This window comes from Arachis ipaensis, chromosome B9 (assembly GCF_059453495.1).
Source record: "Arachis ipaensis isolate K30076 ecotype BB chromosome B9, ASM5945349v1, whole genome shotgun sequence".
Taxonomy (NCBI): domain Eukaryota; kingdom Viridiplantae; phylum Streptophyta; class Magnoliopsida; order Fabales; family Fabaceae; genus Arachis; species Arachis ipaensis.
The window spans coordinates 118,166,479-118,176,848 of NC_142444.1; the positions used below are offsets into that span (position 1 = coordinate 118,166,479).

Consider the following 10,370-nt stretch of genomic DNA (forward strand, 5'->3'; position numbering starts at 1 on the left):
CTTCCTGATAGTGGATGCAGGTATCAGGTTGATGCTTGCCCCAAGATCGCATAAAGCTGTCTTGGTGCAATCACCTTCTAATATGCATGGTATCAGAAAACTCCCAGGGTCTTTAAGCTTTTCAGGAAAGCTTTTCAGAATGACTGCACTGCATTCTTCAGTGAGGAGAACTCTTTCTGTTTCTCTCCACTCCTTTTTATGACTCAAGATCTCTTTCATGAACTTGGCATAAGAAGGTATTTGCTCAAGTGCCTCTGCAAAAGGAATCTTTATTTCAAGAGTCCTTAGATAATCTGCAAAGCGAGCAAATTGCTTATCCTGCTCCTCTTTCCAGAGTTTTTGAGGATAAGGTATCTTGGCTTTATATTCTTCAACCTTAGTGGTTAAAGAAGCCTTTTTAGAGGGGTTGTTATCAGCACTTGTGTGTGTCTGATCCCTCACTGGCAATTGCGTACCAGAGTTAGAAGCTGGCGTTGAACGCCAATCCTGCCTTGTTTCTGGCGCTGAATGCCAGTTTTGGGCATGGTCTGGGTGTTCAGCGCCAGCCTTCCACCCATTTTCTGGCGTTTTAGTGCCAGAATTATTTTTCCCTGGGCTCTTACTATCCTCAGGGGAATTTTTGGTGGGTTGCTCATTTCTTGAATTTTTAATGCCTTGAGATGGGGTATTTAATGTTTTCCCACTTCTTAATTGAACTGCTTGGCATTCTTCTGCTATTTGCTTTGATAGCTGCTGCTTTGTTTGCTTAAACTGTTCTTCCATATGTATATTAGCTATCCTTGTCTCCTGTAACCTGTCTTTGAATTCAGCTAGCTGCTTTGTTAGAAAATCTAATTGCTGATTGAATTCAGCAGCTTGTTTTACAGTACTGAATTCAGCAGTTACTGTTTTAACCTCTTCATTCATGGAAGGGTTGCTGCTTAGATACAGATGCTGATTCCTGGCAACTGTATCAATGAGCTCTTGAGCCTCTTCAATTGTCTTTCTCATATGGATAGATCCACCAGCTGAGTAATCTAAAGACATCTGAGCTCCTTCTGCAAGCCCATAGTAGAAGATGTCTAACTGAACCCACTCTGAAAACATTTCAGAGGGGCATTTTCGTAGCATCTCTTTGTATCTCTCCCAGGCATCATAAAGAGATTCATTATCTCCTTGCTTGAAGCCTTGGATGTCCAGCCTTAGCTGTGTCATCCTTTTTGGAGGGAAATATTGATTCAGGAATTTTTCTGTCAGCTGTTTCCATGTTCTTATGCTGGCCTTAGGTTGGTTATTTAACCATCTCTTGGCTTGATCTTTTACAGCAAATGGAAACAGTAATAGTCTGTAGACATCCTGATCTATTTCCTTATCATGTACTGTGTCAGTAATTTGTAAAAATTGTGCCAGAAACTCTGTAGGTTCTTCTTGTGGAAGACCGGAATACTGGCAATTTTGCTGCACCATGATAATGAGCTGAGGATTCAACTCAAAGCTACTAACTCCAATGGAGGGTATGCAGATGCTACTCCCATATGAAGCAGTAGAGGGGTTAGAATATGACCCCAAAGTCCTCCTGGACTGTCCATCTCCACTTATGTCCATGATGGATCTCTATGGATATAACTTGGACTGATTTATCTTTTTATTTATTTTATTTTATAAGAAGTAAATACTTAAATAAAATAAAATAACTAAAAATAATTTGAAGTTTGAAATAATAAATTTTTTTTTTTCGTAAAAAAAAAATTTAAATTAATTAGTTAAAAAAAAACGAAATTTTTGAAAAAGAGGGGAGATATTTTCGAAAATTTGAGAGAGAGAGTTAGTTAGGTAGTTTTGAAAAAGTTAAGAAACAAACAAAAAGTTGGTTAGTTAGTTGAAACAAATTTTGAAAAGATAGGAAGTTAGAAAAGATATTTTGAAAAGATATTTTTGAATTTAGTGAGGAAAGAGAAAAACAATAAGATAGTACAAGATTTAAAATTTTTAGATCTAATGCTCCTTGTTTTTGAAAAATTTGGAGGGAAAACACCAAGGAACACCAAACTTAAAAATTCTAAGATCAAGACACAAGGAAACTCAAGAACACTTTGAAGACTCACAAGAACACAAGAACATGAAGGAAGAACACCAAACTTGAAATTTTTAGAAAACCAAACCAAAATTTTCGAAAATCAAAGGGGAATCAACAAGAAAACACCAAACTTAAAGTTTGGCACAAGATTTAATAAAAAAAAATATTTTTGAAAAAGAAGGTTTTGAAAAGAGTATAAAAGATTCTAACCCAATCAAATTAATGTTGTAGCCAAATGAGTTATGGGACCTTGAAAAATTTTAAGAAAGATTATTTTTGAAAACACCAAACTTAAAGTTTGGCACAGGATTTAATAGAAAAATTATTTTTGAAAAAGGTTTTTTTTTTTTAAAATATGATAGCCAATTATCATGAACATAAACACCACGTTCTAAATAACTAAGCTATAAATTTAAAGTATTTTAACAAGGGATAATTAATAAAAGACTCTAAACCAAAAAAAAAAAAGATTTTTCCTAATCTAAGCAACAAAATAATCCGTCAGTTGTTCAAACACGAACAATCCCCGGCAACGGCGCCAAAAACTTGGTAGCACGAATTGCGAATCACACTTTTCACAACGCGTACCACTGACCAGCAAGTGCACTGGGTCGTCCAAGTAATACCTTACGTGAGTAAGGGTCGAATCCCACAGAGATTGTTGGTTTGAAGCAATCTATGGTTATCTTGTAAATCTTAGTCAGGGAGTCAATTATGTTTATCAGTTGAATTATGAATAACCAGTAAAGCATAAATTAAAAGTTACTTGTTGTGTAGTAATGGAGAATATGTTGGAGTTTTGGAGATGCTTTGTCTTCTGAATCTCTGCTTTCCTCTGTCTTCTAATTCACGCACGCACGTCCTCCTATGGCAAGCTGTGTGTTGGTGGATCACCGTTGTCAATGGCTACCTTCCATTCTTCCAGTGAAAACTACGCTCACGCGCTCTGTCACAGCACGGCTAATCACCGGTTGGTTCTCGATCCGGTTGGAATAGGATTTACTATCCTTTTGCATCTGTCACTAACGCCCAGCCTTCAGGAGTTTGAAGCTCGTCACAGTCATTCAATCCTTGAATCCTACTCGGAATGCCACAGACAAGGCTTAGACTTTCCGAATTCTCATGAATGCCGCCATCAGTTCTAGCTTATACCACGAAGATTCTGATTAAAGAATCTAAGAGACACTCATTCAATCGGATATAGAACGGAGGTGGTTGTCAGGCACACGTTCATGGGTTGAGGAAGGTGATGAGTGTCACAACTCATCACCATCATCACAGTTAAGCGCGAATGAACATCTTAGATAGGAACAAGCGTGTTTGAATGAAAACAGAAATACTTGCATTAATTCATTGAGACACAGCAGAGCTCCTCACCCCCAACAATGGGGTTTAGAGACTCATGCCGTCAGAGAATACAAAGCTTAGATCTGAAATGTCATGAGATACAAAATAAGTCTCTAAAAGTTGTTTAAATACTAAACCAGTAGCCTAGGGTTACAAAATATGAGTGGACTATGATGGATGATGCAGAGATCCACTTTTGGGGCCCACTTGGTGTGTTGGGGCCCACTTGGTGTGTGCTGGGGCTGAGACTTTAAGCAATTCACGTGCAGAGGCCATTTGTGGAGTTGAACGCCAGTTTTTGTGCCAGTTTGGGCGTTCAACTCCAGTTTTTTATCCTTTTCTGGCGCTGGACGCCAGATTTGGGCAGAAGGCTGGCGTTGAACGCCAGTTTACGTCGTCAATTCTTGTGCAAAGTATGGACTATTATATATTGCTAGAAAGCCCTGGATATCTACTTTCCAAAGCAATTGGAAGAACGCCATTTCGAGTTCTGTAGCTCCAGAAAATCCATTTTGAGTGCAGGGAGGTCAGAATCCAACAGCATCAGCAGTCCTTTTTCAGCCTGAATCAGATTTTTGCTCAGCTCCTTCAATTTCAGCCAGAAAAATACCTGAAATTACAGAAAAACACACAACTCATAGTAAAGTCCAGAAACATAAATTTTTCCTAAAAACTACTGGAAATAAACTAAAAACTAACTAAAACATACTCAAAACTATATGAAATTATCCCCAAAAAGCGTATAAAATATCCGCTCATCACCAACCTTATTCAGAATCACAGTGTCATTAACCCTACTCAATAATTGGACACGAGCTTAAATGAACACTCAAGTCTTGGGCGATTTCTCTTCTCAGTCCTATATTGTTTTTAGTTCCTTGAGGACAAGCAACAGCTCAAGTTTGGTGTTTTGATGCATGAGCATCTTATCTATATTTTCTATTTATTTTAGATATAATTTAAGTGAGTTTCAATCTTATTCTAGTGTTTGAAACCTCTTTGGATGCTAATTTGAGTTGCTTTGGTGTTTTAATTATTTCAGGTGAAGTTCGGATCAGTTTGGTAGAATTTTTGTGCAAGAAAAGAAAAGAATTGGAAGCTGTCTACTAGGGCGCTAAACGCCAAGCCTGGCGTTTAGCACCGCTAAACGCTGCAACTGGCGTTTAGCGCCAGCAATCTAGATAACATTCTCATCAATGAAGCATCTTTAGTTGGATTTAGCTTTTAATTACTCTATTTAATTTTATTTTATTGTAGTTATTTTTAATTACAAACAAAATCTTTTAGGTTTAGAATTTATTATTTTATTTTAGTTTCAAATCAAATTAGGTTATATATAAAAGGGAAAAGATCCTACCGTAAGGAGGATCTTCTCACTTCCGCACTTTCACACTTTCTAAACCCTAGTTTTCTCTCTAAAGCATGAGCCACTATACCTCCTCAGTTAAGGTTAGGAGCTCTGTTTATTTCTATGGATTAAGACTATTACTGTTCTATTTTAATTAATGTATTGATTCAGTTTTAAGGATTACTTTTGTTCCTCATTTTATGAATCTGGGTAGATCGGAAGAATAACTCTTATTCTATATGCGTTCTTGTGATTCTTGGAAGAGTTATCTCACTTGAACACCAGCTTGAAAGTAAATTTCTCCTAAATTGCTAATTACTTAGACTGAACAGGATACGTGACACATAATCCTTTTATATCTGGGTAATTAAGGTTTTTGTGGCTATAAATTAGAATTGAACTTAACCCTCTAATCGGAATTAAGTGACCAAGACATTGGCGGTTACCTAGGTTAGAGGAGACTAAAACACTAAGACATTAGGGTTTAGTCACTGACCTTTTTGGTGTTGTGATGCCAGGGTATTTTGGCCAGTTTCATTGACCTTTTCTTTATTTTTTTAGGGTAATTTCATGAATTTTCTTAGGAAATAAGCAAGTTTTGGGGTAGAATTTCACTTACATCTTAATTCAAGCAAACATGGTGTACTTTACATGATTTCATGAGAATTATGCATGAATTTAGTGACAAATTGAATGATGCATGTCTCATGATGTGGATTAGAACTTTGATGCACTTTATTGCTTGATTTCAGGACAAATGAAGCAAGAAAGAACCATGTTAGCAGCCACATTAGTCTCACTAACGTGACCACTAACGTGGAATGGGAGCTAGCTTGCAACGTTAATGAGTAAAGTAATCGCCAATAACGTCCTCGAAGCCATCATAGCCCACGTTAAGAGTCACGTTAAATAAGTTAACGTGAACTCTAACGTGGAAGAAGAAAGTGGAGCCAACATTAGTGACACTCACCTTTGTCACTAACATTGGACCAAGCTCATATTGGCCATGTTAAGGGCCACGTTAACTTAGTTAACGTGGACTCTAACGTTGGGAAGCAAAAGAATGGCCAACGTTAGTGACACTCACCTTTGTCACTAACGTTGGACTAAGCCACTTTGAGCCACGTTAACTCCCACGTTAACTTAGTTAACGTGGAAGCTAACGTGGAGAAAGCAAATAATCGCCAACGTTAGTGACACTCACCTTTGTCACTAACGTTGGAATGAGCCACTATGAGCCACGTTAACTCCCACGTTAACTTAGTTAACGTGGAAGCTAACGTGGAGGAAAGGATGATGAGCCAACGTTAGTGACACTCACCTTTGTCACTAACGTTGGAGATGGCTATCATCACCACGTTAACTTAGTTAACGTGGATTCTAACGTGGGAAGTAGGGGCATCTTGGAACGTTAGTGACAAAGGTAAGTGTCACTAACGTTCTCGAAGGATTGGCAAGCTTACGTTAAGAGCCACGTTAACTAAGTTAACATGGACTCTAACGTAGGGGGAAGGGAGAACTCTCAACGTTATTGAAAAAGGTGAGTCCCAATAACGTGTGCGAAGGACGTAGAGGCAACATTAGTGGTCACGTTGGTGCCACTAACGTTGAAGTTAACGTGGATCATCCCTGGGTTAGGAACGTTAGTGAAAAAGGTAATTGTCACTAACGTTCTCGAACCCACACTCTCACTTAACCTTAACGCCACTAACGTCCTGAGCTAAATACCCTGCCTACTTCACACTTTCTCTTTGCAAGTAAAGCTAAGACCACTGAAGAGGATAACTGCTTCAAACTTAAGATCCAAAGGCCCATATCCAAGACTTGAAGAACCAACTAGAAGATCAGAAGAGTAGTATATATAGGGGTAGTTTTGAATTAGAAGAGGAGCTTTTGGGGGAGTTGGAAATTTGAGAACTACTTTCTATATAATTTTACTTTCTCTGCACTTCTAGTTTATTTTTCAGAATGTATCTTCCATCTTTGTTTTCCATTTTCAGAGCTATGAACAACTAAACCCCCTTCATTAGATTAGGGAGCTCTGTTGTAATTTGATGGATCAATATTAGTTTTCATTATTCTTCTTCTATCTTTTCTCTTGATTTTACTAGAAAGCTTTCAATCTTCATCCAATTGGGTAGTTATCTTGGAAAAGAAGCTATTCATACTTGGATCTCTTCTGAACCCTGGAAGAGGAATGAAGAGATCATGCTAGAAATGCTTTCTCATGTTGGACCAAATTAGGGTTGGAAGGATATAGTGACTATAATTCTACCAACACTTGATTTGGGAATGCATGTGGTATAATCAGTGACCATACTTCATCTCTTCTCATGAGCAATTGACCAAGGAATTGGCTATTGATCAAGATTTGAGAGATTGAATTATAAGGAATTGTAATTCGATCACTTAAGATTGCCAAGGAGATCAATGAACGTATTGATTGAGGAAGAGATGAAAATGAACTTGATCCGGAGAATGCAACATCTCCTAAACCCAATGAATTCCCCATTCTGATCTTACCTATCCTTTTTAATTTCTGCAATTTACTTTTATGAGCATCTTCCCCATTCCCATTTACAATCCTGCAATTTACTTTCCGCCATTTATTTTCAGCTCTTTACTTCCAGCATTTACATTTTCTGCTATTTACTTTCCTGCCATTTAATTTCCTACAACTCTTAAACCAAATTCTGCTTAGCTCAACTAGAACATTCTTCCAATTAAAGTTGCTTGACCAATCAATCCATGTGTGATTCGACCTCACTCTATTGTGAGTTTTTACTTGACGACAATTCGGTATACTTGCCAAAGGAAAATTATTGAGAGACAAGTTTCCGTGCATCAAGTTTATGGCGCCGTTGCCGGGGATTGATTTTGTATCAACAATGATTTAATTGGAGGATAATTAGATTGAGCATTTTTCTTTTGTTCGATTTAAGTTCATTTGAGTAATTTACTTTCTGTTCAGTTATTTTCTTCCCTTTCCCTTCCCGTTTTCTTAGTTGTTTATAATTCAGTCCACTAACCCACTAACTGTTTGATATATTGCATCACTCACACTAACAGTATTTCTGTAGAAATTACTTTCTGCATCTATTTCCTTGCTTGTGCCTTGTTGGTTGTATGACAGGGAGAAGAAGCGGGACTTCAACTTCTTTTGATTCTGAACCTGAGAGGACCTTCCTTAGATTAAGGAGGGAAGCAAGAGAAAAGAGAGTAGTTGGTGCTGAGGAAGAGGAGGAGTACTTTGAACCAGATATGGATGAGAATATGGAGAACCATCATGAAGAAGAGGCTCACAACCATGGCCGAGAAGGTCCAGCACATCAGGCTGGGCAAGAGAGAAGGGTTCTGGGTTCGTACATCAATCCAAACCCAGGAAATTACGGAAGTAGCATCCAAAGGCCAATCATACATGCCAACAACTTTGAACTAAAGCCACAGCTCATCATCCTTGTTCAGAACAATTGTTCATTCGGAGGCAGTGTCCAAGAAGACCCCAATCAACATCTAACAACCTTCCTGAAGATATGTGATACTGTGAAGTCTAATGGTGTTCATCCTGACACCTATAGATTACTTCTGTTCCCTTTCTCACTCAAGGACAAGGCATCTAAATGGCTGGAATCCTTCCCAAAGGAGAGTTTAGCAACCTGGGAAGATGTGGTGAACAAATTCTTGGCAAGATTCTATCCTGCTCAACGGATCAACAGGCTGAGAGCTGAGGTGCAAACCTTCAGGCAGCAAGATGGTGAAACTCTATATGAAGCATGGGAGAGGTTTAAGGACCTGACAAGAAGGTGTCCACCAGATATGTTCAATGAATGGGTGCAGCTACACATTTTCTATGAAGGCCTTTCTTATGAATCAAAGAAGGCCGTAGACCATTCATCCAGGAGATCTCTGAACAAGAAGAAGACCATTGAAGAAGCCATAGATAGGGGTGCACATGAGCCGGGTGAAGCCGGGTTTGATGTGACCCAGACCCGACCCGAAATATACACCGGGTCTATTTATTAGACCCGAACCCGGCCCTAGACCCGATGAAACCAATACACTTTCGGGCCACAATTATACCGGGTGAAAACCGGGCCGTTAACATTACATTACGTTGATACCTTCTTGTAAGCTAGCATGTAAAAATATCCAAATTTACAAGACTCCAACCATTATTTAACATGGTAAAATTCACTTAGAAAAATATAACAAGAACCAACCCTTCTTCAAAATTAAAGCATAACCACAATCAATACTAATATTGTCTAATAATACCAAATATTTAAATCAATACAAATAACACAATATTAATATTTGTCTAAAGTCTTATGTATTCTAAACATAAAACATTAATTTATAGTCTTATAATGACTAACACAAAATATTAAGATTTACAATACTTAAATTCCACATAAGAATAGTCATGATCCATCACTAATAACACAAAATATTAATTGTGTATAATGACCGGGCCACCGGACCGACTTCGGGTGACCCGAGCTATGGCCCGAACCCGACCCGAAATAATGACCGGGTCTATTTTTGAGACCCTTACCCGACCCTAAACCCGATGAAATCACACTAAATTAGCCCCAAAAATGTTCGGGACCGGGTCGAGCCTTCGGACCGGGCCGGGTCTGTGCACCCCTATCCATAGATGTCATTGAGACTGTAGCTGAGAATGACTACTTCTATGCCTCTGAAAGAGGCAACACTAGAGGAGCGATGGAGCTAAATAATGTGGATGCACTGCTGGCCCAAAACAAGCTTATTACCAAGCAGCTGGCTGACCTCACCAAGAAGATGGAGAGGAACTAAGTAGCAGCAATCACCACCTCATCAGCAACTCAAGAGGGAGTGAATGCAGAGGCAGAGGATGAGCAAGAACAAGCCAACTACATTGGAAACTCACCAAGGCAGACCCATGATCCATACTCCAAGACCTACAACCCTGGTTGGAGGAATCACCCAAACTTTGGATGGGAAAATCAACAAGATCAAAGCCAAGATCAGAGACGTCACAACTCCAACAACCATGCAGCTCACCAACAGTCCACATAGAGATCATATCAACACCACCCTAATAACACCTCTCCCCATCCATACCAAAACCAAAATAACCCAACTCACCCATCCACTCTCAACTCACCATCATCTGAAGATAGACTCTCCAGAATTGAGACTCTACTTGAGGGCATATGTAGATTCAAGATAATAACTAATTGAGATTCAAGATAATAAGGTATTCAGGGAGGAGGTGGGAGCCAATATCAAGAATCAGGGAGACACCATCAAGAGGCTGGAATTTCAAGTGGGATACCTCTCCGAGCAGATTCCCAAACCTACTGATAGCTTCTCAAGTGACACAGAGAAAAATCCGAGAGGTGAAGCAAAGAAAGTCAGATGGGAAGATTGCAAGATGGTTACTATAAGTAATAAGGAGACTGAGGAAGAGCTGAACAACCCATTAGAACAACCTGAAGATACTTCAGCAGGAAAGCAGGGGGAGAATCATCAAGAAACCACAATTACACAGAAGGAGCTGACACAGAAGGAGCTGCTGAGACTCTATGCACCCTTTCTCTAATTACTAAATGGCTGTGTAGAGAAGAGACTATA

The 10,370-nt window shown here is 38.9% G+C and overlaps 1 non-coding gene across 1 annotated transcript; it reads right to left on the bottom strand.

Annotated features, from left to right (window-relative positions):
* Nucleotides 1-8,465: 8,465 nt before the first annotated feature.
* LOC148546075 (small nucleolar RNA R71) lies at nucleotides 8,466-8,572 on the bottom strand. The gene has a single exon (XR_015901059.1). It is a non-coding gene; the product is annotated as a small nucleolar RNA R71 (small nucleolar RNA).
* Between the last annotated feature and the right edge of the window lie 1,798 nt (nucleotides 8,573-10,370).